This window comes from Thermobia domestica, chromosome 5 (assembly GCF_964235325.1).
Source record: "Thermobia domestica chromosome 5, izTheDome1.hap1.1, whole genome shotgun sequence".
In the NCBI taxonomy this organism is placed as follows: domain Eukaryota; kingdom Metazoa; phylum Arthropoda; class Insecta; order Zygentoma; family Lepismatidae; genus Thermobia; species Thermobia domestica.
This window is the reverse complement of record NC_137458.1, coordinates 27,071,284-27,097,483: the sequence shown is the minus strand read 5'-3', so window position 1 is coordinate 27,097,483 and position 26,200 is coordinate 27,071,284.

Below are 26,200 nucleotides of genomic sequence, written 5' to 3'. Positions count from 1 at the left end.
TGTGCAGAAATGTGCAATACAAATTTTCGTTTGTTCAACAATGAACAAATAGCTAAGGCGAAAACAAAGTGATGCCTATCTAAACCGTAGCCCCCACCTTCTGAAAATTGGTCGAAAATGGTGCCAGTCGCTTGTGCATGGTTTGTGCAGAAAGGTGCAACACAAATTTTCGTTTCTGCAACAATGAACAATCAACTATAGCAAAAACCCAGTGAGGGGCCTTCTAAACGGCAGACCCCCACCTTCTCAAGATTCGTCGAAAATCGTGTTAATCGTTTGTAAAGAAGATATTGCGATAGTGTAAAGAGAGAAATTTCCTCTGTGCAAATAATTTTCTTTGAATAAGTTAATTTTCTTGGAACAACATTTTTTTTTAGATTACTAAAACACTTTCTGATACGATAACATATTCTTGATAGTTGACGAACGACAGGGTTAGATTTTAACCCACAATCACACACTACGATAAATATTATTTATTCTTAATTCTAATTTCTATTTTACTAAGTTCAATTCTAGACTTCAGTTGTATCACATTTTACCAATGTTGATTGGAAGTCAAGAAATTATTTCAGAATATTAGAAGATCGTAAAATAAAATTAATTTCCAAACAAAGCTCAATTAAAATAAATAATCAACTAAACAATGAAAGAAAAAATTATAATCAAGAATTATTCTTATTATTGTACAATTTGACAATAATTATTAACGCAACAATGTTCAAAAAACTGAAACCATCATAACTGGTTAAGGCAAATTGAAAAACCAGATAAGACAGCAACAAGTTTATTTTTGTAATCGTTCAATGTTGTAAAAAAAATTGTGTTGCACATTTCTGCATAAACGATGAACAAACGATTAAAATAATTTCCGACCAATTTTGAAAAGGCGCAACCTACCGTTTAGACAGCCCCATTTTCTCTTTGTTCATTGTTGCACAAACGAAAATTTCTAATGCATATTGCTGCACAAACTATCGACATCATTTTGGATTGATTTTGACAAGGAGGGGGGTACCGTATAGACAGCTCCCACTTTATTTCTCTTCAAGCTCATTATACAAGTCGCAAAATCGAAAATTTGTCTTCCACATTTTGGAACAAAAAATTCACAAACAACTCAAACGATTTGCGACCAATTTTGACAAGGTGGAAGCTAACATTTAGACAGCTCCCCACTTTATTTTGGTTCTAGCTCATTGTTCACTGTTGCACAAACGAAAATTTGTGTTGCACATTTGTGCACAAACGATGCACAAACGATTGACACCATTTTCGACCAATTTTGACAAGGTAGGGGGCTACCGTTTAGACAGCCCCCACTTGGTTTTCGCTCTGGCTCATTGTTCATTGTTGCACAAACGAAAATTTGTGTTGCACATTTCTGTACAAACGGTGCACAACCGATTGACACCATTTTCGACCAATTTTGACAAAGTGGGGGCTACTGTTTAGACAGCCCCCACTTTGTTTTCTCCCTAGCTCATTGTTCATTGTTGCACAAACGAAAATTTGTGTTGCACATTTCTGTACAAACGGTGCACAAACGATTGACGGAATTTTCGACCAATTTTGACAGGGGGCTACCGTTTAGGGAGCCCCTTCCTTTTTTTCGCTCTAGCTCATTGTTCATTGTTGCACAAACGAAAATTTGTGTTGCACATTTCTACACAAACGATGCACAAACGTTTGACACCATTTTCGACCAATTTTGACAAAGTGGGGCTACTGTTTAGACAGCCCCCACTTTGTTTTCTCCCTAGCTCATTGTTAATTGTTGCACAAACGAAAATTTCTGTTGCACATTTCTGCACAAACGATGCACAAACGATTGACATCATTTTCGACCAATTTTGACAAGGTGGGGGGTTACCGTTTAGACAGCCCTCACTTTGTTTTCGTTCTAGCTCATTGTTCATTGTTGCACAAACGAAATTTTGTGTTGCACATTTCTGCACAAACGATGCACAAACGATTGACACCATTTTCGATTAATTTTGACAAGGTGGTGGGGCAACCGTTTAGACAGCCACCACTTTGTTTTCGCTCTAGCTCATTGTTCATTGTTGCACAAACGAAAATTTGTGTTGCACATGTCTGCACAAACCATTGACAACTTTTTCGACTAATTTTGACAAGGTGGGGGGCTACCGTTTAGACAGCCCCCCACTTTGTTTTCTCTTTAGCTGATTGTTCATTGTTGCACAAACGAAAATTTGTGTTGCACATTTCTGCACAAAGGATGCACAGACAATTGACACCATTTTCGACAGATTTTGAGGAGGTTGGGGGCTACCGTTTAGACAGCCCCCACTTTGTTTTCGCTCTAGCTCATTGTTCCTTGTTGCACAAACGAAAATTTGTGTTGCACATTTCTGCACAAACGATGCACAAACGATTGACACCATTGTCGACTAAATCTGACAAGGTGGGGGGCTACCGTTTAGACAGCCCCCACTTTGTTTTCGCTCTAGCCCATTGTTCATTGTTGCACAAACGAAAATTTGTGTTGCACATTTCTGCACAAACGATTAACACTATTTTAGACTAATTTTGACAAGGTGGGGGGGCTACCGTTTAGACAGCCCCCCCACTTTGTTTTCGCTCTAGCTCATTGTTTATTGTTGCACAAACTAAAATTTGCGTTGCACATTTCTGCACAAACCATGCACAAACGATTGACACCATTTTCGACTAATTTTGACAAGTTGGGGGGGCTACCGTTTAGACAGCCCCCCACTTTGTTTTCGCTCTAGCTCATTGTTCATTGTTGCACAAACGAAAATTTGTGTTGCACATTTCTGCACAAACGATGCACAAACGATTGACACCATTTTCGACTAAATCTGACAAGGTGGGGGGGCTGCCGTTTAGACAGCCCCCCACTTTGTTTTCGCTCTAGCTCATTGTTCATTGTTGCACAAACGAAAATTTGTGTTGCACATTTCTGCACAAACGATGCACAAACGATTGACACCATTTTTGACCAATTTTGACAAGGTGGGGGGGCTACCGTTTAGACAGCCCCCCCACTTTGTTTTCGCTCTAGCTCATTGTTCATTGTTGCACAAACGAAAATTTGTGTTGCACATTTCTGCACAAACGATGCACAAACGATTGACACCATTTTCGTTTAATTTTGACAAGGTGGGGGGGCTGTCTAAATGGACGTACTTTCTTGTATACACATTCTTTTTGTCGTAACTTCCTTAGTACCCAACCGAATTTCTTCAAATTTTCACCAAAGAAAGCTTACACTTTCTTTCTTTTTATTTGTTAGTACAAGTAAAGTCAGGAACATACATTAACATTATTTTTTAACCGAAAATATAATTTCACTTCTGGCACTTCGAGCAATTAAAATAAAAAAGAAAGGTAGAAAGAAATCTCTCGGGGAAAGTGTATCTGGTAAGAATTTTAGGAATCGTTACAGCGGTTAAGGTCTATATTAGCGTTTGTATATCTATTACACTCAAACTATATAAATACATTAAGCAAAATCCTTTTAAGATATTTAATAATCTCGTGAAAATCATATTGCTGTTATACCTACAGAGTAATCATTTCCTACTCGTCTATATATAATAGGAGCAAGCTTTTACGATCAGAGCCAGGAGAGAGAGAGAGAGAATGAGAGCAAGTTTAAAAAAATGAAATTAAATCTTTCAGTTTAACGTCTCATGATTATGCCCTTTAGGCTAAGGTAGACAATGACTAAGGCAAGTGAATGATGATGGAAGAATTGGTGAAATGAGATTTTGAAGGAAACGGGAGTATCCCGAGAAAACCCACAGACATGATGTTTTCATCAAAATCTTACTTGGCCGGGGATCGAACCAAGGGCCCCTCGCACCAGAAGGAAGCGCTCTATTACTGAGCCACCATGTCCCCCTTAGAATAGGTTGAGAAGAGAAACGGAAGGAATGATGTGAATGAAATTGAATAGAAAAAAAGCTGGCAGTATTCGATTAATCACGAATACACGAACAGTGCATCTGCAAAACCATCGACTTCGTCTTGTTTGACTGTATTTTATCAACAGTATGTTTGCTGCTTTCTTGCTTTCTACCTGTAATTTGCTGGGAACACGAGCAACAAACTGTGACGTCGCAGAGCATCCAGTTGAAAGTGATTGCTATAGAAGGATAAATTCTATCACAATCCGAAACTGTCTGCATGAAAAATTCTTAATTTATATTTGATTGACACGAAATGCTCCACTCGGGACCAGAGGCGTCAATACGTGGATGTTCCAGGACTCAGCGCCCATTTGAGATTCTTAATGGGTACTTAGCACAAATTGGATTTCTGCGTTGAAATTAATATCGAATGTTACATTTTTATACCAATAAAATAATTAGGGAATATAAAATGAGCTTCAGCAGTGAGTATAATTAATCTAATTACACGTTACAATTTTAAAAGTTAAGACAATGACCAATGCTGCTTACACATTTAATATGGGAAAATAAAATTTTAATGTTCAGTCCAAGTTCAATAAAAAAAAAATAAATAAAAAAATAGGTAATGATGGTGTGAAAAAAAAATTGACAACTTTGCAGTTTGAAACTAATTTCACAGTTCATTTGATTTCAGAGGCCAGTGTCCCTCCGTTGATAGTCTTTCATGCATCTCAAAGGGGAACCTTAGATTGATAATCACTAATCTATTGAATCTGTTGAAAAAAAAAACGTTGTAACTTTTCTTCAAAAACCGCAGATGAGCACCCACTGAAAACAATAATAAGTGAGTTTCGTTTCATAATGAGAAAGTACGGTAGACTTCCAAACTCTAGGAATTCAGTACTCAAACTTGAAGTAGTACATCTCTAACTATGGTCCTAATAGATTAATTAATACGATCACAGATAGAATATATACCTTGGACAATGAATCCATATCAAAAAGTCATTACTCGTTGTGCTTGAGGAATGGTTGAAACTGGAAATCGTTGATTTGAACCACTTTCGGATTGAGCAGCCGGTTATTGGAGAAGATAGAACATACTCTTAGGGAGCTGAATCTGTTGCAGAACTCTGCATCTAGATATATATCTCTTATCGTTTTTCCTCTACGGAAATCAGTATTGAAACGGGAAGTAGTAGTAAATTCCGGCTTTGGTAGAGTGTTGTGGGCTATGAAGATATGTTCTCTTGACGCCCTGAATCGTTTGCAGAAAACAGTTTGCCGCTACATAGACCTAATACCACTTTTATTCTATGGCGATCAATGTTGAAACTAGAAGTGGTTAATTTGAATCACTTCCGGTTTGAATACATGGTTAATGAAGGAGATAGGACCTATTCCTGGGATGCTGATTCAATTGCAACAAAGAACATCTTCAGATCTCTTACAGTTTTTGTCCTATGAATATCTGTACTCAAACCAGAAATAATAGTAAATTTGAACCACTTCCGGTTTTGGTAGTGTTGCGTGTTGCGAATATATGCTTTCCTGAGACACTGAATCTATTGCAGAGCACCATATACCGTTATCTATTACCACTTTTGTTGTATGACTAAATTTTAAAACCGGAAATGATTATTTGAACCACTTCCGATTTGAGTAGAGTTTTAATGAAGAAGGTGAGAGCTATTCTTTGTACAATAATTCGATTCAGAAAACCGCATCTCGATATCTCCTAACATTTTTTTCTCTATGGAAATCAGTATTGAAATCGGAAGCAATAGTAACTTGGAACAACTTCTGGTTTGGGATAGTTATTGTATATTGCCCGTTTCGTTCTAAATAAACGTTGAAACATGGAATGATTAATTTGAACCAGTTGAATGGATAGTTAATGGAGGAGATAGTAGCTATTCTTGAGACACTGATTCGATTTCGAGAAAGCGCACCTCGATATCTCTTACATGACCTGATTCCTGTCGACAGACGGTCACGGAGAAAGCCGTTCTATAAGTCTTCTGACACTTACGCTTAGCATAGTTTGGAAGTATAATAAAAATCGACGCTTATACTCAAGAAACAAATGTGATGACGAAAATCTTCATGCTAAATAAAAAAGTGTCAGTATCTCGAAATGTGTGGAAATGAATTTTGAAATTACATACTAGAATCACTTTTAACTTCCGAGGTTGGATTAAAGTTTAGCGACTAATTTTAGCAACAAACGTGGATCCATAGCTTATTGTGGTATCCATACCACATGAGCTCTCACCATAAATCGAACCAGGACGTTCTGTGCCGAAAGCGTGTGCGCTACCCATATGGCTAAAAAGGAAGAGCTCATGTGGAAGGAGTGTATTATTATTATTATTATTATTATTATTATTATTATTATTATTATTATTATTATTATTATTATTATTATTATTACTGTGAAATAACGGATTTTATCTACTATGCAATGAAAAGTAGATCACAAACTGATGTCATATACATTGACATGAGTAAAGCTTTTGATTCAGTTGACCATAGATTGCTGTTAAAAAAACTGTCAAATACAGGTGTAACACCCTTGTTCCTAAAATTTTTTGAAAGCTATTTGACTGGTAGAACATACCAAATTAAAATTGGAAATGTCATGTCAGATTCAGCCAGTATTAGTAACGGTGTTCCTCAAGGTTCTCCTCTGGGCCCATTACTTTTCTCTATTTTTATTAATGACTTACCAACAGTCTTAAACCATTCAAATGTTTTACTTTATGCTGGTGACATTAAGCTTTTTAGTGTAGTAAATAATATTGAGGACAACGATAGGCTACAAGATGACTTAAATAGAATCATTATGTGGTGCAAGGATAACGGTATGAGTATCAATTGTCTGAAAACTAAGTGCATGACCTACAGTAACAAATCGCAATATTATGTAAGTCAATACGAAATACAAGGTACTGTAATACAGAAAGTTGACACAATAAAGGATTTAGGTGTAACATTTGACAGGTCACTACGCTTTGGTGATCATATACAAAATGTATGTAATGAAGCAAGAAAAATAATCGGTTACCTGTTTAATCAATGGCCTGCTTTCTGTCAATCAAATACATATGTACTCTTATATAAATTACTGGTAAGGTCGAAACTAGAATATGCATCAGTGACTTGGAACAGCATAACAAAAACTCTCGTAAACAAACTCGAGATGGTGCAAAAATGTTTTCTTAGAATACTTTGTTTTAAGTTAGGGCTTGACTATTATTCTAGCACGTATGAATATTGGATAACGTATTTTAATTTGGAACGACTGGCTGACAGGAGAAAATTGATTGAATCTGTATTTGTAGGAAAGTTACTTGACAACCAATATACCTCAGACTATATTTTTAAAAATGTTGATTTTAAAGTTCCAACATATGGTACAAGGGCAAAAATTTTATTGCAACCGCATAATAGAAAACATATTTTAATCTGTAGGATTTTAGAAAGCTATAATGAATGCATATCTTAAAATATGACTTTATTTTAGAATTTTAAATATTTTATTTTTATTTTTATTTTACTTTTAATTTTTGACACTTCTTTGTTTTAATAATTGACGTACACTACACTGTCAATGTTTTTATTATTAATAATTTATGATATAGATGTAATAATAATTTTATCACTGGTACTATATATTCATTGCTAAAATAATGTAGAATAAGACAAAGTGCTGTATTTTTGCTGTATTTTAGCTGTTCTCAGCACGTAAAATAAAGTTTATTATTATTATTATTATTATTATTATTATTATTATTATTATTATTATTATTATTACCAGAACGTTATATTTGAACTAGAGAAAAATATAGAAAGCTATAGAGATTAACACTTGAGCCTTCCACATTTTTCTTTTTCCTAGATCGATCCAGGCGTGGTTGTTGCTACATGGTACTGCCCGCGAGAAGCGATTTGGGAGAGTCTTGAGTCGAAGTGGTGTCCTTAAAATGTTTTTGTCTCGAAAAATGTACCTTTGTCTATTGGAAGACCTTTTTCTCGCCTAATATGTCATCAAGAACATCTTGTATCTCTCGTCTCGTGGACAACACTACTCCTATATGTTACATGATTGTGCAACCACTTATTTTTAACCACAAACAGTGGCGGCGTAAGGGCGGGGCGAGCGGTGCCCTCGCCCCGGGTCCCACTTCGTAGAGGGACCCGGACGGTAGTTAAAAACTAATTGCTAAAGAACTTTGTTAGTATGAGCCGTACAAAGGCCGTCAAAGTTTATAATCCTTCCCTAAAAGTAAACGCAATTAATTGTCGATCGAAATTACACCAAATAACTGATGAAACAACAGAAATATCTGTCTAATAAAACTAATCAGTGCCGAATTATGTGTAAGCTAAACAAGCTATAGTTTAGGTTCTCACTCTCTTGGGGACCTGGAAAGAAATTTAAAGAAAAAACTGAATGTAGATTAAAAATAAATAAAATAAACGTTCCACTCTCTTTGGGGGGGGGGGTAAGAAATTTAAAGGAAGAGGTTGAATGTAGGTGAAAAGCCAACTTTTTTTTTTTTTTTTACTTTGCCAATTTTGTGCAGCAGCTAGATGATGAGAGCGAGGAAAGACTAAAAGCATGTTACTCTGGTTTGGCTTTGTTCTACCCGAATGACCTGGACGGCGTAGAATTATTTCAGGATTGTAAGCGTATAATCCATTCTCTAAGGTGTGCTCAGATAGCTAAAGAACAACTTGACTTTTCTCCACAAGGCATACTGAAATATGTATCTTCAATGAGGATTGAAGCTACAAAAGTTTTGTAACCGCTCTTCAGAGTTTGATAACACTGCTCGTATCTGTCGCATCATGTGAACGGTCTTTCACCAAATTAAGCTGATAAAATCATACTTGCACTCCACAATTGGTCAAGAAAGACTCACGAATCTGGCCATTCTTTCTATTGAAAATGAAATAAAATCTAATATAGTTGAGATTTCCGCAGCAACCAAATCAAGAAATGTAACATTCTGAATGCTGGTGGAACACAGGCTACTAAGGTAGTGGAAATATCATTGAAAGTAGTTTCATGTTTCAATTTAAGACAATAAAAATATAAAAGTACCAAAAGAATAATAAAAAGCCGTCAAGATCTGTCAATTGACTGGTGATGGGTGGTACAACCCATAGTAGAATTCTGTGTTCACATATTTAATCTATGATATATTCCCAATTATTCAATATATTCAGGATTTTTTGTTATAATATATTCTAATACTAAGGATGTTAGTAAATGGTAATAGAAAGTCATAAGTGACAGAATATAAATATGAGTGAATTATTAAACACGAAATGATGTAATCATAATACAAGTGTGAAATATGGAAACAATAGTAAAAAAGACAAGCAGGAGAGAAACATACAGTGCTTAACTATTCACTGATATTTCGGCAAAAGCAGTGGGACTAAATAGATCGTATATTATCACTGAAGAGAAACCTAGTAAAAGATAAATGATGACAGGCAGGAGAGAAATCTATTCTAGCCATTATTTACTGATACTTCGGTAAAAATAAATAAATAAATAAATAAAAATAAAAAAATAAAAAAGTTTAAGTATCGTGTGTGATCACTGGAGAGAAACCGAATGTTAAAGTGAATGGGGCTAATTGCAGGAATAAAATCTAATTAAATAAAACCCATGTAGTGTAAACTCAGACAGGTAAGAAGCCATGAATAAACTTAGCCATATAAGAAATTGTACAGGAGGAACACCAAAGGCGAGAACCGAACAAGAAAATTCTAGAAAACTTGCTTACATTTACAGCTTACATTTAAAAATCGCGCCGGTTATATTATTATTTGCGATTTTTTCAATATCAGCTCATTGTTACATTTTGCACATAAATTTGTCTCTAAATATATTATTAGGAGCATTACTTCTACTATTCTATCTAATTACAGTACACGTTTAAACTAGGATAACTTAGATGTAGGATAAATTTTGGATTCTTTGTAGCTTCCGTTAAACTTGTATCTCTAACCCTTTTTCTATCATGTCCCTAGTTTAAAAATGAATAAAAAATATATGTAACGATAGCTCTGGTCCGGTTTTATTTTTAGATACCAGCCTGAAGGCGGTTCTTAGCGTTAATAAAATAGACAGGGATGCTGAATGTCACCCAAATTAAGTGGTTTAAACACACACACCAATGGGAAAGGGGGGAGTAGTAAACAGAAAGAATGATTATGTAAATGAATGTCAAAAATAGAAGTTTATAAATCACGATTACTCGAAAAGGGGCCCCGATCTACTTCACTGGCTCCGATCCCCAGTTTGCCTTAGGCCACCACTGACCACAAACATGCTTTTAACGTGTTTGTGTAAATGATAAATATATGCTCTCGAGCGCAAATTTGTTTCAAATATTAATATAAATAAAACTGAACAAGAAAGTACAGTTTACGTTTTTGGAAGATGAGAGCAGCAATTGCATGCTGTAATATTGAGTATACGGCAGAGAGTTTCAATTTCTTAACATGGATAAGCCCATTTATTTTTGTGGCTCTTCTACTCCTCCCATTGTTTTCAAGTTGTTGCAGTCCACTTCACAATTACAAGCAGTATACTTCCATAATACTGTAGTTAAAAACAGTGATGACGCATACTTGCTCTTTATTTACATATTTCTTTTTTCTAGGGGGGAGGGGTCAGTAAAACAAAGAAGTTTGAGGGTGTTAGTTACTTGTCTAAATACAAAAGAGGATGAAAAAAAAAAGAAATCTTTGAGTTTTACGTCCCGCGGTTCTGCCGGTTAGGCTAAAGGAGACGGTGATGATGAGTAATGAAGGAAATGGTGGAATGAAGAAAGTGGGAGGAAACGGGAGAACCCCGAGAAAACTCACGCACAAAAGAGGATATTGTATACTTCTAGACCTACATTACAATACATATCTGGGAAACCAGCCGTGGGACAGCTACGAGGGGCGTGGTGCACTCGCCCTTCTTAACCCTTCTGGTGTTGTTAATGCTTACAAATATCTCCATTTAAAAGTGTTTGACTCAAATATTTTTATCTCTCGTGAGTGACGGAAGAGTGAGAAGAAAGGGGAGAGTTAGAAGCTGACAGAAACGTTTTACAAAAATACACAAGTATGAGCATGATGGTAGTGTATACAATAGTATTCAAGTTATTTGCACGAGGTCAGGGAGGATGCTGTATAATATATTCGGAATTTGTTTCAATCAATACCATAAATTTATATCTTATTTTATTACTAGTATGCCAAGAGATTGTTGGAGTGGTTTCCAGTCCTTAAATACGATGAAGCACACGTAACAATACATTTTATGCCTTGCAGTATATGATATATCTCATTCAACTAGTGTATAATAAGGTCAAAGTAAAGCTTTTGTTTAAAAGAAACTTATGTTGAACAGTAATACTTCAATATAATGCGTTCAGTGCACGAGGAAATCAAGTCTATTTCTAGTCATTTTGGACATATTTCGTATATGAGATATCTACTTGAAGCTCCTTTCAGAGCTTAAAGGAATCTTTTCCAAATGTTATATATAGCTCTAATAATAATAATAATAATAATAATAATAATAATAATAATAATAATAATAATAATAATAATAATAATAATAATAATAATAATAATAATAATATAAAAATATTGACCTTTTCATGTACTTACATATAGGGCTGTAGGCGGTATACGCTATACACCTTCTGTTTAATCTTAATCGTTAAAATATACTTTTTGCATCAAGGCGTAGCTTGCTTGCATATAAGCTTGTTTGTGATTGTACAAAATTGAAAAATGTAAACAAATCCTTATCTCTGATTGGTGGAATGTTTATTCACGACATTAAAATGAAACTTGTAGACATATTTGTATTTTTTGTTTTCTTTGATGTAATTTTGTTTTCTTAACAGTTTTCCAATAACTAATGAAGTTGGTCAGAGTTGAAATATAACATTCTTTTTTCTTCGTGTTCGATCCCAGCCCCCGCCAAGTGAACTTTGTGGTGGACAAACACCGTATGCGTGGGTTTCCTCGGGGTTTTCCCGTTTCCTCCCACTTTCTTCATTCCACCATTTCTTTCATATCTCATCATCACAGTCTCTTTTATCCTACCCGGCATAATCGTGGGACGTAAAACTCATTTCATTTCATTTTTCTTCGTTAGTAACATATTGGGTCATGTCTCCCTATGGAACAACTTGCTATCTACATCCCTGAATGAATGTGTGTTGGTCTCTGCATACTTCGTGTGTTGCTTTACATTGAATTAGTCCCAGAAGCGACAGTCCTATTAGCGACAGGAACTGTTATCTGTCCTATGAGCGACCGATTCATTTACATTGATATGATGGAAGATGACATGATTCCATCTCGTAAAACATGTTTGCCTCTGGCGTTATTAGCACCCGAACAACCTTGGTATGAAATATGTACGTGCCAGTGATACTGTTCGTCAAATATATAACTAGACGAACTGTAAAATCCTGCGAGAGATTTGTAACTTGTGTAATAATTTCTTCGAATACACCGTGTTTTTAGATTTCTTTGATATTCTCAAATGGTGAACACTTTTTCCATGGGCACCCAATAGGAAGGCAGGGGTCGCCCCCCTGGCTCACAAAAATGTATACATAATATGGCAAACCACGCATATTAAATACCAGATATACCAGACGTGATACAGCAAACATGGATATGCCCCTCCCTAGAAAATTTCTTCGGACGCCCATACCTCTTTCTGATTTCCTTCTTATGCCATAAACATATTCAAGCTAAACTTATGCTCCGTATCATTTTAACATGAAAATTTTAATTATATTAGAATCATAAACAAAGACGGAGCTACTCTAAATATTTAGTTAGTTTTCCTTTTGATAGAGTCAATGTATTCATATAAATAAATTCAAAAATATAATATTAGGAAAAACGTATAAAAGATTGTTAATATAATGAGAGCATTCTCACGTATTAAATTCAGGTAGAGCGAAATTTTTCATAGTACATTTTGTTAGGTTTTAATCACACTAGCATAAAACAAGTTAAAGAAGAGAGAACCTTATCTTCTTCCATTATCTTAGTATGAACGAATCGGTGACTCATAGGGCAGTTAATACATCGAATCGGTCGCTCAGAGGACAGTTAACAGTTCCTGTCTCTAATAGGACTGTCGCAAGTAGGAAGACACCCTTTACATTAGTAGTCTAGCAATGTATGTTGAATTTCTTCTTTTTTTCTTTTCTTATGCATATTGATTCTATTACAATATACTCCAAATGGAATCTAGAACGTTTTGGTGTGAGATTGTTTGGTTGTAAGGGATGTTTCATTATAAAAGCTATTTGAGAGCATTAATTATATACTCGTAATGAGAAAAGGGGAGAATTAGTTCACATAGAAAATATAAAATAAAAGTTGATTTAAAAAAAAAAAAAGATTTTGAATTTTGTGATTTTATACTTGAACACCGAAACTTTACACCAAACCAGCTTCACACCAGCTTCACGTCCTTATATCGAAATGTCTTACCCGAAACGCCCTACACTGAAACAGCCGTGTCTCACTCCAAATTATTGAGTATGATTGACATGATTACGTAATGGATGACATACTTTCTTCAGAGTCTATTCCAGTATTAGAAATATATTCAATGTTTATCTTGATAATCAGCCTTAGTGTACGGTTGTGTGTGATTTGCGCCCATGGAGAAAAAAAAAAAAAACCTGTTCAAGGACTTCAGATGCGGCTATTGATAGTTGTGTCCAAAAGTTCTTTAGATAGACACGTTATTTGCGGCCGCGTGGAACTGTTAGGCTCGATTCGATTCCATTCGATTAATCCTGAATTACACAAGTTGAATGTACTTTGTTGTAATAAGGATGGTATTTTTGTGGAAGGTTATTTTTCAAGGAGTATTAAAATATCGAACTTGAAGAAATGCGTTTGTTTCGAAGAAAACCACTCGCTAAACTATTAGTTGTAACGTTAGATTCCAAGTAAAATCAATCCTAAGGAGTCGTACACTATGATGCAATACCTATAATGGGCTATACACAGTGGCGTAGGGAAGGGGGGGCGGAGGGGCCGGCCCCCCCTAAAGAAGTCCGACAATGTACTTTGGTATTTTGATGTTTGTAATTTTTTATATATTTTTATGTTTATATATTTTTTTGTTTGTAATTTTTCTATATGTGCCTATAACAGCACTTGGGCCCCCCCAAACAGACATCCTGGCTACGCTACTGGCTATACATATTTCCCTTACGTTACTAACACCAAGGACAGTAAATTATGTTTGAAATTCAGAGTAAATGGTGTACCTGTCATAGTGGAAAGCCATTAGAGTTCTACGTAATTTATAGATCAGTTCTAATTTAAAATTTGGAGGAATATCTGGCCTATTGCATGCAAGAAATCGTTGACTTTCAGTTTACTCGCCGAAGTAGCTCTAAATAGCAACCTTCTGATTGGCCGAAACTAGATATCAACTAATTCTTGAAAGTAATTGGCCAATCATTTTTCCATATTGTTTATTTCAAATAAGAGGCATTATAGGCCTTAGTTTCAGTTGTACTAGCTGCCAAACGCTACAAAAATTGAATTATTTATATTATATTATTTAATCGGAGCTATTTATAAATAATAGGCCATTACTTTTTAAATAGCTTTCCATAATAAAGTACATGCAAATTTAGTTGCATATCAAATAGAATTTACCTTTTTGTTGATAGTCTTATATAAGAAAAATCTTTGTTATGCTATAGTTTTCTACTTAATGGTCATAAAATGAATCAAATGAGAGGCATAAGCCATGAGAAAAATCTTACTGAATATGAGTTGGTATACGATAATATAGTAGAATTTGAAATAAAGCAGTCTAGATTTATTATCTTACACTCATAGCACACTATAGGTACTGCACCATACTACACGACTCATTAAGATTCTTTTTACTGCAAAATTTATGTTCAATAAACAGTATTGAGGGTGTTCTTCCACGGGAGGTTTATGTTAAAGATAGAGCTTATGGGAAATAAAGTTTTTGAACATGACTCCATGACTTGTTTTTTCGTAATGAATTACAGTATGTATATTCCTATTTCAGAAAATTAAATTTAAATTGTTCTGGAATAGCATTTGAAACTCCTTTAGGAGATCGAGCTAAATGTTAACTATGTTTACCATAATTACTTAAAATTAGTATGGGTTCTTTCCGATCTTGTTTCCCCTTAAAAAGAAAAGGTATTTGTTAATTTATATTTCTCTGACTACTTCTAAATATTGACATAAAGAAGCAACTTACTTAGTGCAGGCTGAATTTTATATAAATTAGTTTTCAAAAATAAGTAAATTAAAATTTGTAACAATATTATAAAAGACAACTAAGTGACTTCAGATCTATGCACACAGATCCTACAAACCAGAAATACATACCTACAAGAGGGTTATGATGCAGGTGAGTCATAAAAATGAAATGAAATCTTTCCGTTTAACGTAACACAATTATGTCCTTTAGGCTAAGGGAGGCGACGATTAAGGCAAGTGAAAGACGATGGAAAAACTGGTAGAATGAAATTGTGAAAGGAAACGGGAGTACCTGCAGAAATACTACGGACACGATATTGTCCACAGTGAATCTCGCTCATGAGAGGTAAGCGTTCTACCACTGAGCCACCGTGCCCTCCCCCCCCCCATGTGGCTCATTGGAATTTTATGCTAGAGGGAGGAGGAGAAAAATCATTGATAAAAACTTTAAAAAAACAATATTAACCAACTTCAACAAAGCGCTAAAATGAGATAATAATAATAATAATAATAATAATAATAATAATAATAATAATAATAATAATAATAATAATAATAATAATAATAATAATAATAGAGCACTTAACAGCAGAAAACAATTATTTATCTTTATGTATTAAAAAATTAAGTCTGTGCTGTCCCCCCAAAAAATAATACCTAATGAAAAATTTCCTATAATACAAATGCAAGAAAGATTAAAAAGAAAGATAAACGAAGAAGACAAAAAGAAAAGAGAAACTTACGAGAGAAATTTTCAGGGAAAAAAACCTCTTACAGATATTAATTCATTAGATCAGCTACTTCTAAGCTGCTTAGAGCGAAAATACTATATCTAAGGAAAAATGCCCCTGGCACATAAATTATTCCATAGTAGCTCGTTTCGGTCTGAAATCGGACTTCGAACTGACACGTTTGAGAAGAGAGATAGTTATCTTGAAGTGCCATCTGAAGTTCGAAAATTTGGTTGGTACTTACACTAATTTTCCGAAAGCATAAGTTCGCACCGGGAATCGAAACTGGGTCTCCTATGCCAAACTCGCATACTCAACTCTCAAAAGTAACCTATTGTTGTGGTAGGTATACTTTGGACACAGTATAATAAACTATAGCTTGCTTTTAGTTTCCTTTGATTTTCTTTACCAGCAGCACAGAGTAGTCATCGTATTAAGGTATAACTGTTGGAATTAATATGCATAGGCCTATACTCGTCCCGGTTTCAGATTAAAAAGGCAGAAGTAAGATAAAAATAGAAGACTGTCCCGACAAAATCGGGTCATTTGGTAGCCCTGAGGTTGGATTCTAGTTTAAACTGCGTTATGTGAACGTCTTATATGGCTTCAGTAGCGAAAATAGATGTTAGGCCTGAATATTGAAAAGTTCGGCAACTATGAGCAATCTCAAACCAAGAGATGTGACCGTATTATCAACCGGGCAGTCCGGTTAACCAAGGATTATATCGCATTACAAGTGCAAAACTTTAACGAAGTAAGCGAAAGATTATCTATTATTATTATTATTATTATTATTATTATTATTATTATTATTATTATTATTATTATTATTATTATTATTATTCACTTATAATCAGTTTGTGAGCTGACGGAGGGATTTTAGGGACTTCCCCCTTCACAAGAAATTGCATCCCCCTGGAGAACTAAATTTTAATCCTTGACAGGAATAACTTCTCCCCTTTCTAGATTTTTTTTGAAATCAGTTTGTGAAACATCTCATTTCTCAACATTCTTGTAATCATTAGAATCATGCATTTTTGTTTCTTGAAATATTTATCTCCTTATGAAGAAAATGCATTATTTTTACCATGAGCAAGCTAGAAAGCCTCGAAGAAGGTGGAAAGAAAAAAGTAAATTGAAATATTTAAGTTTTACGTCCCACGATTATGATGAGTAACGAATGAAATGGTGGAATACCACAAAACTCACTTGACGCTAGCTGGAATCGAACCAAGGACCGCTTGCACCACAGGTGAACGCTCATCCACTGAGCCACCGCATTCATGGGAGCTTGAAAGGTCACCAATTGTTTAAATATGCAAAATAATAATAATAATATGTAGACACTATAGCTATTGTTTGTGTGTGTGATGGCTAGGTGTGTATACAGGTTAAATTCATTCTTTCTGGAGAGAACTATTACCTCATACACTGCTTATAATGGCTGAAAACATGAAAATAAATTATCAAAAAAGGAAAAATGTTTAAATTAAGGAATGTGGGAATCATTCTTATAGTCAACTGTAAGAAAAGATTTGTAATTTTTAACCATAATAGACTTACGAATAATTAAAAAGGAATAATAACATTCGCAACGAAATGGCTCATATAATGCTCTCTAGCCAAGTGGTTAGTGTGCGTGCGCATGGTTCTGGATTCGATTCTTGATTATATCCTCAGGTTTTTCGGTTCAACCCTAGCATCGTGAAACAATTGGATATGTATATACAGGGTGTTTCAAAACAACACCGACAACGTTTGGGAGGTGATTCCTGATCCCAAGATAAGCCAAAAAATATAGACCAACCTGGGTGCACAAATGCTTCCTTTCGGAGTTATAGGCTGTCGAAAAAATGAAAAATTCAACTTTAAAGGTCCATAGCTCCAATACTATGGGACCTACCGTAGTCGACTTCAGAATTCTGCGGAAGTTCCCCAACAATTTTTATAGAGGTAGTTGGTGAGTACTTCAACTCATACGCCCGTAAGTACCTAGGATTCTGAAACACGTATTTTTGGATAGTGTACATATTAGTTCCTAAGTGAAGTCTGGACCCGACTACGGTAGGTCAAATAGCTTTTGAGCTATGAACCTGTAAAGTTCAATTTTTCATGTTTTCGGCAGCTTATAACTCCGACAGGAAGCATTTGTGCACCCAGTTTTGTCTATACTTTATGTCTTATTTTGGTGTCAGGAATCATCTCCCAAACGTTGTCGGTGTTGTTTTGAAATACCCTGTATATTGCTTCCATACATCTATGCCAATATGGATGTATATTTAATTTTCAACTGTTCATTGCTTTAGTAAATCATAGGTCGCGAAATTTCAAGGCATTAATTGCTCCAATATATTCATTCAAAAATACATTATTATTCACATTTCATTTTAGTTCAATTTTTCTTGTTTTACTTATTATTTACAGTCTTTCTTCAGGATCTGTTACGTATACTAAAAATATTAATTGGGTGTATAGCAGAATACCTGCACAACGAAGCCTTAGGTACTGATTAACAGCATACGTGGTATCGCTTATTATAATTCTTGATCTATCCCTTTGGCTCCGTGCTTATTCCCTCTTTGTGATTTTTTTATTTATTTTTTTTTAAGAAGATTGTCGTCCTGGCATTCGACCGAAGAGAAAAGGTTTTTCTCATTGATACAAAATCAACTATGAGTGAATGAAAATAGATATACTAGCATGACATATCAGTCATTATTACACTACTGTTCCATATCTAAAGTACTGTAAATACAAGTCCCTACTTAGGCACTCCACAATTGTTTCAACTAAACTAAACTTTCTCTTAGTCTTTACTAAGGCTTTAGGCAGTAAAATTGCGCTCTCATTTCGTAACGTGGAGTGCACTTAGCGCCCGTAGATTTAGCGCCCACATATAATATCGTATACTTAGCGCCCAGAAAATATTTGATTCTTATCAGTGTGCTAGGGTTGACCAAAGAGAGAACTAGTTTATATGTATAAATGTAGTTTCGTACTCAAATCATCTATCCCATCCCCTCTCTTTTGACGACTAAAGAACAAAAATTTTTCACTTGAAAGATCCTGCCTAAGGGGTTTTAAAACTTCCTGCACAATTGTCATGTCACTTTTAAAACCCCTTAAGCAAGTTGAAAGAAATGTGTTCTTTTCTTCCTCTTCTGTTCATCACCGTCAGCTCTAACACTCTGACTTTTCATGTACATCTGTAATTACGTACAATTTAATTACGACTTAAGAGCATTACCATATCACCTATGAGATTTTCATATATGGATGTGAATTCATGTGCCAGCGTTATTTTAAAATTTATATAGTTTTAAATAATAATAATTACACGCACCTTAATGCAAATACTACTGCATGGAAAACAGCAATTATTTATGCACATTGCATAACTTCATTTCCTATCGTAAATACAGGGTGTCAAAAAATTCAAATGCGAAAATTTGCTGGGTAATTCTTTATATCAAATGAAAATAAAACGTTCTAATGAACATGTGTCAAGTGTTATAAGCCGCCCTAAACGCAATCAATCACATTTTAAACCCTAGTTTAAAAATAATGGAACATATCGTAAGAAGTTAAAGAAATTCGGCAAGAACTAGTATTTCCTCTATCTAAATATCCATACAAGGATACACTTTTAACCTAGGACCACGGGCGGCGATTAGGGGGGGGGGCAAAGGGGGGCAGTTGCCCCTCCACTTTTTGAAATGACCCATTAATGTATATAGTTTCATTTGGAAATATAAAGTTTTGTATGTATTATTGGTTTATAGAATACAAATGGTGCCATAAAATATTTGCCGTTCCATGAGTACGTATTGGTTATCTTTCCGTGAAGTTAAGAAAGCTACAGAAATTGCGTTTTAAAAATGCCACTAAAAATGGCCCAAAAATTAAGCTGTTGGAGCGAGACAATTCGAGTGTACTTTCATTTCATCTTACAAGGTCTCGATATGTTAGTAAGCCGCTCTGGATCTAATTGAGATATCATTTCGCAAGAAAAGAAGTCCTTCACAAGTTATTCTTTAATTGCACAAAAATTGACAGTTCCTAAAACAGTTCTTTTCTTGAAAAATTGAGTTCTTTTCTTCTTTCTTATAGTAAGGAATATTTTGATTTGATTTTTTTTCAGTTTAACATCCTGTTCAGCAGCGAAGCTATATGAGACGTGAACTTAATGATTAACGTAGAGTCCGAACCACGTGAGCTCCCTCCGGGAATTGAACCCAGGTCTCCCACGTCAAAGGTGCGTACGTTAGCCGCTTAGCCACGAAGGAGCTCAGTAAGGAATATATAATTTTGCAGTGTAATATACGAGTTTAGGGATGTACATATACAGTTTTGTTATACAATTAAATTTAGTAAATTCAACATAATTCTAGGTTTTAGGATTATTTTGTATAACTGGAATGTGGAGTGACTAAGTATTGTTGAGTTTTGATGTATTCCAAGAAAATGAAAACTGTATCTAATGGCAACGAACATGTTTCGGGAAGCTGCAAAAATATTTCTTTGAATGTCGTAGCATATGCTTGTAGTATTCACTGTCTTTCTAAGAGTAATAACACATATAATAACATGCGTGGAATTAAAAATATAAGTTGTTCATTAATTTCCAGTTTCAATATAACTTTTGCAGAACAAGCCTTATTATCCATTACTATGATTATTTGATTAATATTATCCTTTCTATTTATTTGTTTTGCAAATTTGTTATTAAATAGGTCCCTAATCTGATCATACAATTTTCCAGACAGAATTTTAAGATGCATGATTTTATGATTTTTTGATTTCATGAGCAAGGAATCAAATCTCTTCTTACACCTTCGTTGTATAAGAGTACAAAGAGTTAGTATCTTGTGTTGCTCTTGTCAATTTACGTAACAAAATATGAAACAAGATATACGGTATTTTAACTGAAAAAGATAGTTATACAGTTATACAGCCTTTAGTCTATATAACAGCCTCCTAATAGTTATACAGCCTTTAGTCAAACAAAGTGTTACAAGCAACCAGGAAAAGTAACATTGACATACAAGTACTGTATTCAGATCATGTCTTGCCTCCCCACTTTTAACGTCCAACCGCCGCCACTGCCTAGGACTACCAGGTGGGTTCATTGCACTCGTACGCATACTTTCTTTAATAATTACTAAGGCTTAGTAAGTATTGAAATTCTATGACATTTCCCTGGTTGTGTTCCTGTATTATGTTATTTAAGTATTTTTTTTTTCATTTCCGTGAGTTAGGTGATAGTTTTTAAAATTTATAGCATTGGGTGCCGAGTGGGTCCATTAAACTCGAGCCTTAATGAAGAAATATGAGGATAGATTCAGAATAGATTGAGATTGTGGCTCGTAGCGGAGTGAACGTTCTGATAATCTTCTAACTGTACCAATGAAGTCAGATATAACATATTGCAACTTTATGTGTTATTATTTAGTTTGATTGATTTAATTATTTGCAATTTTGCTTATTTTAGTAGCAGCTTTTCTTTATTTATTCACTTATATAAGTCCATTGTCAGAAGCATAATAGTTGCTTTTGTCTATCAAACTGTATTAATTTTTCCATTGTATGCAGTTGCGTATCCAGGGGGAGTTTCCCGGGATATGAACTCCCAAGAACCAAAATTTTAAAAAGTTGCTAGAATAAAATCTAAATTTGTGCTTTCAGTCTCCACATTAACAAAAAAGTTTTCCGGAGTAGGACACTGACCCCCTCCCCCGAATAGAAATCCTGGCTTTGCCACTGATTGTATGTAAAGTTTTGTTTATTGTTAGTGTGTTTTGATCATTGCACGTGGTAGACAAACAGATCACTAACAATACACGTCACTATTGATGGTAGAGGAGGAATATTTTTGGTAAATCAATAAACAATGAAGAAATTGATTCCCGACAGACGATAAGATATTAGCAGACTTATATACAAATGCAACTGAAGTTTCTTGTTCAGGTACCGATATTGAAATGAGACGTTGAGTAGTTTTCTTATCCAGAGGATTGGTTAGAAGTTTGAAGCGTAGCACCTATAGCTAATGCAAAAGCACGTGCTAATACAAAAAGCAAAACTCCGGAGAAAAGCGATCCTACATGGGCTGCCTTATGTTTTGATGACAACATCGGCGCTATTAGAATACCTGATGATGAACTGTTCCTAATTTGTGAAGTTGCAGATTCTTTACACACTCTGCAATATAATTTTATTCTTACATATAATATGACTGTAGACGAACAATTTCTCATTTTTTGGGTGCGCTGTCTCTTTTGACAATATATACCCAGTAAGATCACCCATTGCAAAACAATGCACAACTATCTTGAAGTAGTCACTTCTAGAGCGGAGGAAAAACTCAAAGTTATCATATATTACAACACAACAAAATCACACGTTCACACTAACAATCATATGGCTCGCTGTTAGATTACAAAACAATGAACAAAATGGCCTATGACAGTATTTTACATAACTGATGTAAGTGGACTCAACACTTATGGTATTGTGTCATCAAAGCGTAATTTCAAACGAGAAACAGACATTAAAAAAGTTTGAAATGCCGTAAATTCTTCATTTCGTCTGGTTAGCAGTTCGCCAACGTTGAGAAAAAAATCACGGAGAATGGAAGCTTCCCTGCATACTGAAGAGGAACAGTTTAAGAAATTCTCTCCAGCAAAGAGGGAGCACAAACCAAGAACTTTCTGCCGCAAATGCAAGCTACATGAATGTACTGACATGTAACATTTTCGAAGTGTAACACTCCGACTTTGATAAAATTTGGCAGGTAGATATTACACATGAAATAAACGAATACGTGTTTTTTCTTTTCTGGGGAAAACTGTTTTAAGGGTAAAAGCCTCCACCCAAAATTTGGAGAAATTTGAGGTCCGAAAGACAAGAAGAAGAAGTTAGCCGGAGTGAATGAAATTGTGCACAGATATTATAAACGTTAAATGATGGAATATGTGTTTCGTATTTTCCTGGGAAAAATGGTTGGGTGGGGCACAGACCCCTTCAAACCTTTGATCTCGAAATATCAAAAGCGTTAATAACAGTACGTCAAAAATGCCTACTGGACATGGAGAATTGCAACGAAACTATGTTTACATTTCATCACGACTTATCAAAGTGCTAATTAGTGTAGTGAAAAGTAGGTACCTAAAAAGACATGGAGAATTGTAAAACAATTACCTGTGACTAATTAATTTTTAAATTTTGTTACGCAGAAATAAGTTTTCTTCTTGCAAATTTCAATATGGTGTATAAATTTTTAAATTTTGTTACGCAGAAATAAGTTTTCTTCTTGCAAATTTCAATATGGTGTATACTTCTGAATAGTGTTTTACTTCATAATAAAACCTCCCTTTTGCAAAAATAAAAAAATAAAATAAATAAAAAATAAATAAATAAATAAATAATAATAATAATAATAATAATAATAATAATAATAATAATAATAATAATAAATAAATAGGTTTGTATTTAGTTTTATGTCCCATGGTTTTGCCAGGTAGACTAAAGAAGACTTGAATTTACTGATTATAGTGGAATCCGAACCGCTTTGGTCATTCAATGCTCTCCCACCAGGAATCGAATCTTGAACCTCATACGCCAAAGGCTTGCGTTCTTGCCACTAGATCAGCGAGGAGGGATAAAACAAACATATATAGGAATATGTAAATTAAACTCACAACCAGACGTGGCTAGTGAGGGAAGTCGTAAGCCAAAGCGTTCCAGACAAGTCACACGAACACGAAGTACATACTGCAGCACTTGGGATTGGCGAATTTTTACAGGGAGAATGAGAAAGTCCGATTTCTATGGAATGGTGGACGGATTTGTTTTCCTTCTCTCTGACAAGGGTCAGAAGTGATGGATTACTTACAGCAAATCGTACCAGAAGAAACTGAAGAATTCCTAATTTATTTTGATCAACATTACGCATCAGGTAGTATCTGGAGTATGCGACTTTCATCTTACGGTGATCTTACGATTCAATTTCTTTGCTAGCCTCTTTTGTTTCCTCGCAACATACCCGTTCATATAGCAAAATTACAGAAAGAGACACGAACGAGTAAATTGATAGAAGCTTCGAATTTGAAATTCCAAAAGGTTGAACCTGTCCATCCTTCCTTGTGGATGGACATTACAAAAGGATGAGGCCATGGTTTCAATTGCATCGAGCAAGAGCAGCGATATGAATTACCGAAGTAGAGGGTAAAATGGATGGCGACTAGCCTTCAAAGGCGCTTGTTACACTTAGTGATGGATTATTCTGAAAGAAACACCATACTCGTTCAATATCTGATTGGAATTGATTACTGCATAAGGCTGTAACTTTAGGGTATAATGTGTACAATAAGGTTCGTAGAGCGATTAACTTATTGGTTCGTAAAGCAACGTTCTTTTTATTATAGAACGTTACGTTGTTTTTCAGTGCTTGTAGTGTATGATATCAATTGCTTAACTATATAGATTTATATTACACATAAAGCTGTGAAATATGTATCAGACTTAATGCGGATAGCTTGTTAGATTTTTTTTTCTGAAACTGTGTAATACCATATGATAATATGACTTTTTTTCTTTTTTAGTATCAAACCCGATGTTGTTATATAGTCAGAGTTACCATATGACAGATTTTTACCGGGACAGTCCCGGTTTGGAAGCTCTTGAAATGAAATGAAATCTTTGGATTTTACATCCCGCGATTAAGGAGATAGGAGTAGGATAGAGGAGACGGTGATTGTGAGAATGAATGAAATGATGTAATGAAGAAAGTGAGAGAAAACGAGAGAACTCCGAGTTTATCCATGCACGCAGCGTCTGACTATCACAAAGCCCATTTGACGCAAGATGGGATAAAACCAGGGATCCTATGAACCAAATCTGAGTGTTTCTACCACTGAACCACCGTGACCTCCATGAAGACTCTTATCCCGGTGTTTCGCCAGTTTACATTTTGTCCCGGTTCTCAGTCGTGAGAATATGTTCACCGTTTTTTGTATGCCTTATCCTCATTGCGGTATTGTAGATTACGTCTGTTTTACATAGTTTTCACATTAAAAGCTAAATATGTAACCTTAGTTTATAGTACATTTAAATATTGTAGAGCATTGCATACCACGGAGTACAGTTACATACATGCATACATGCATACATACACACACACACACACACACACACACACACATATATATATATATATATATATATATATATATATATATATATATATAACTACGTTTCTGCGTTTCACCCTTTCCCCCGGAGGTTATGATTCATTGAAGCGTCATAATCAGTGCTATTGGCTGGTCTCTCTGTCTCTCTCTCGCTCTCTCTCTCTCCCTCTTCATAACAGTTTTACTTAGTGGACGCTAAGTACACGGAACATGGATGTAAGAAAATAACAGGAATTAACGACCTGTGGAAAGAGTGGTAAAATGAACTGGACATCCCTGATTGTGAGATAAAATCAATATAAAATTCCTTCTGTGAGCCAGAAACACTGGGCGCTAAGTCTACGGGCGCTACATGCACGGAACCTTTCGTAACCTGGCAGAAGATAGTTTCATTTCATCCCCTGAACCTGTTTGAACACCTAGAGTATTTCATGCATTTTCTTACCACTATCCGTCGCAGGCTATTAAATTCATTTTTAACCATGGCCACGCGTCACTGAGCACGTATTTATAATTAAATTGTAAATAGTTTTCTGTAGCTATATTTGATTTACTGTGGGCCTATAAGTCTACATGCATTGTTTTGTGTGCTTATCACGATACGCTTTGATAAGTTTTTTTTTTTAAGAAAAAAGAAAATTGATTTATACTATGTGCATAAATGATTCATATAAATCTACATCTATGAATTACCAGCTAATAGAAAGATGCAATTTACAATTAAATAATATAGGCCATAGCTATTGGGACTGAATTCTAGGTTTCTGCCTCGATGGTAACTCGTAACTGTGACTACAACAAACTTTTGAACATTGCAACGAACCCAATTATTTAATTAAAACTAGGTTTTATCGTATAAAATAAATAAAAGATAAATAAATACGTATGTACTTCTCCACACTATATGTTATACACTTAATATTAAGCTAAATTAAGATGCAATGTTATTCCATATCCTTTGCTTCTTTTTGTCATTTTTATATAATAATTGACACTTCATGTTTGAAAGAAAGGAAAAACAAACTTTATACTATTTTTATTATGTGAATAAAGA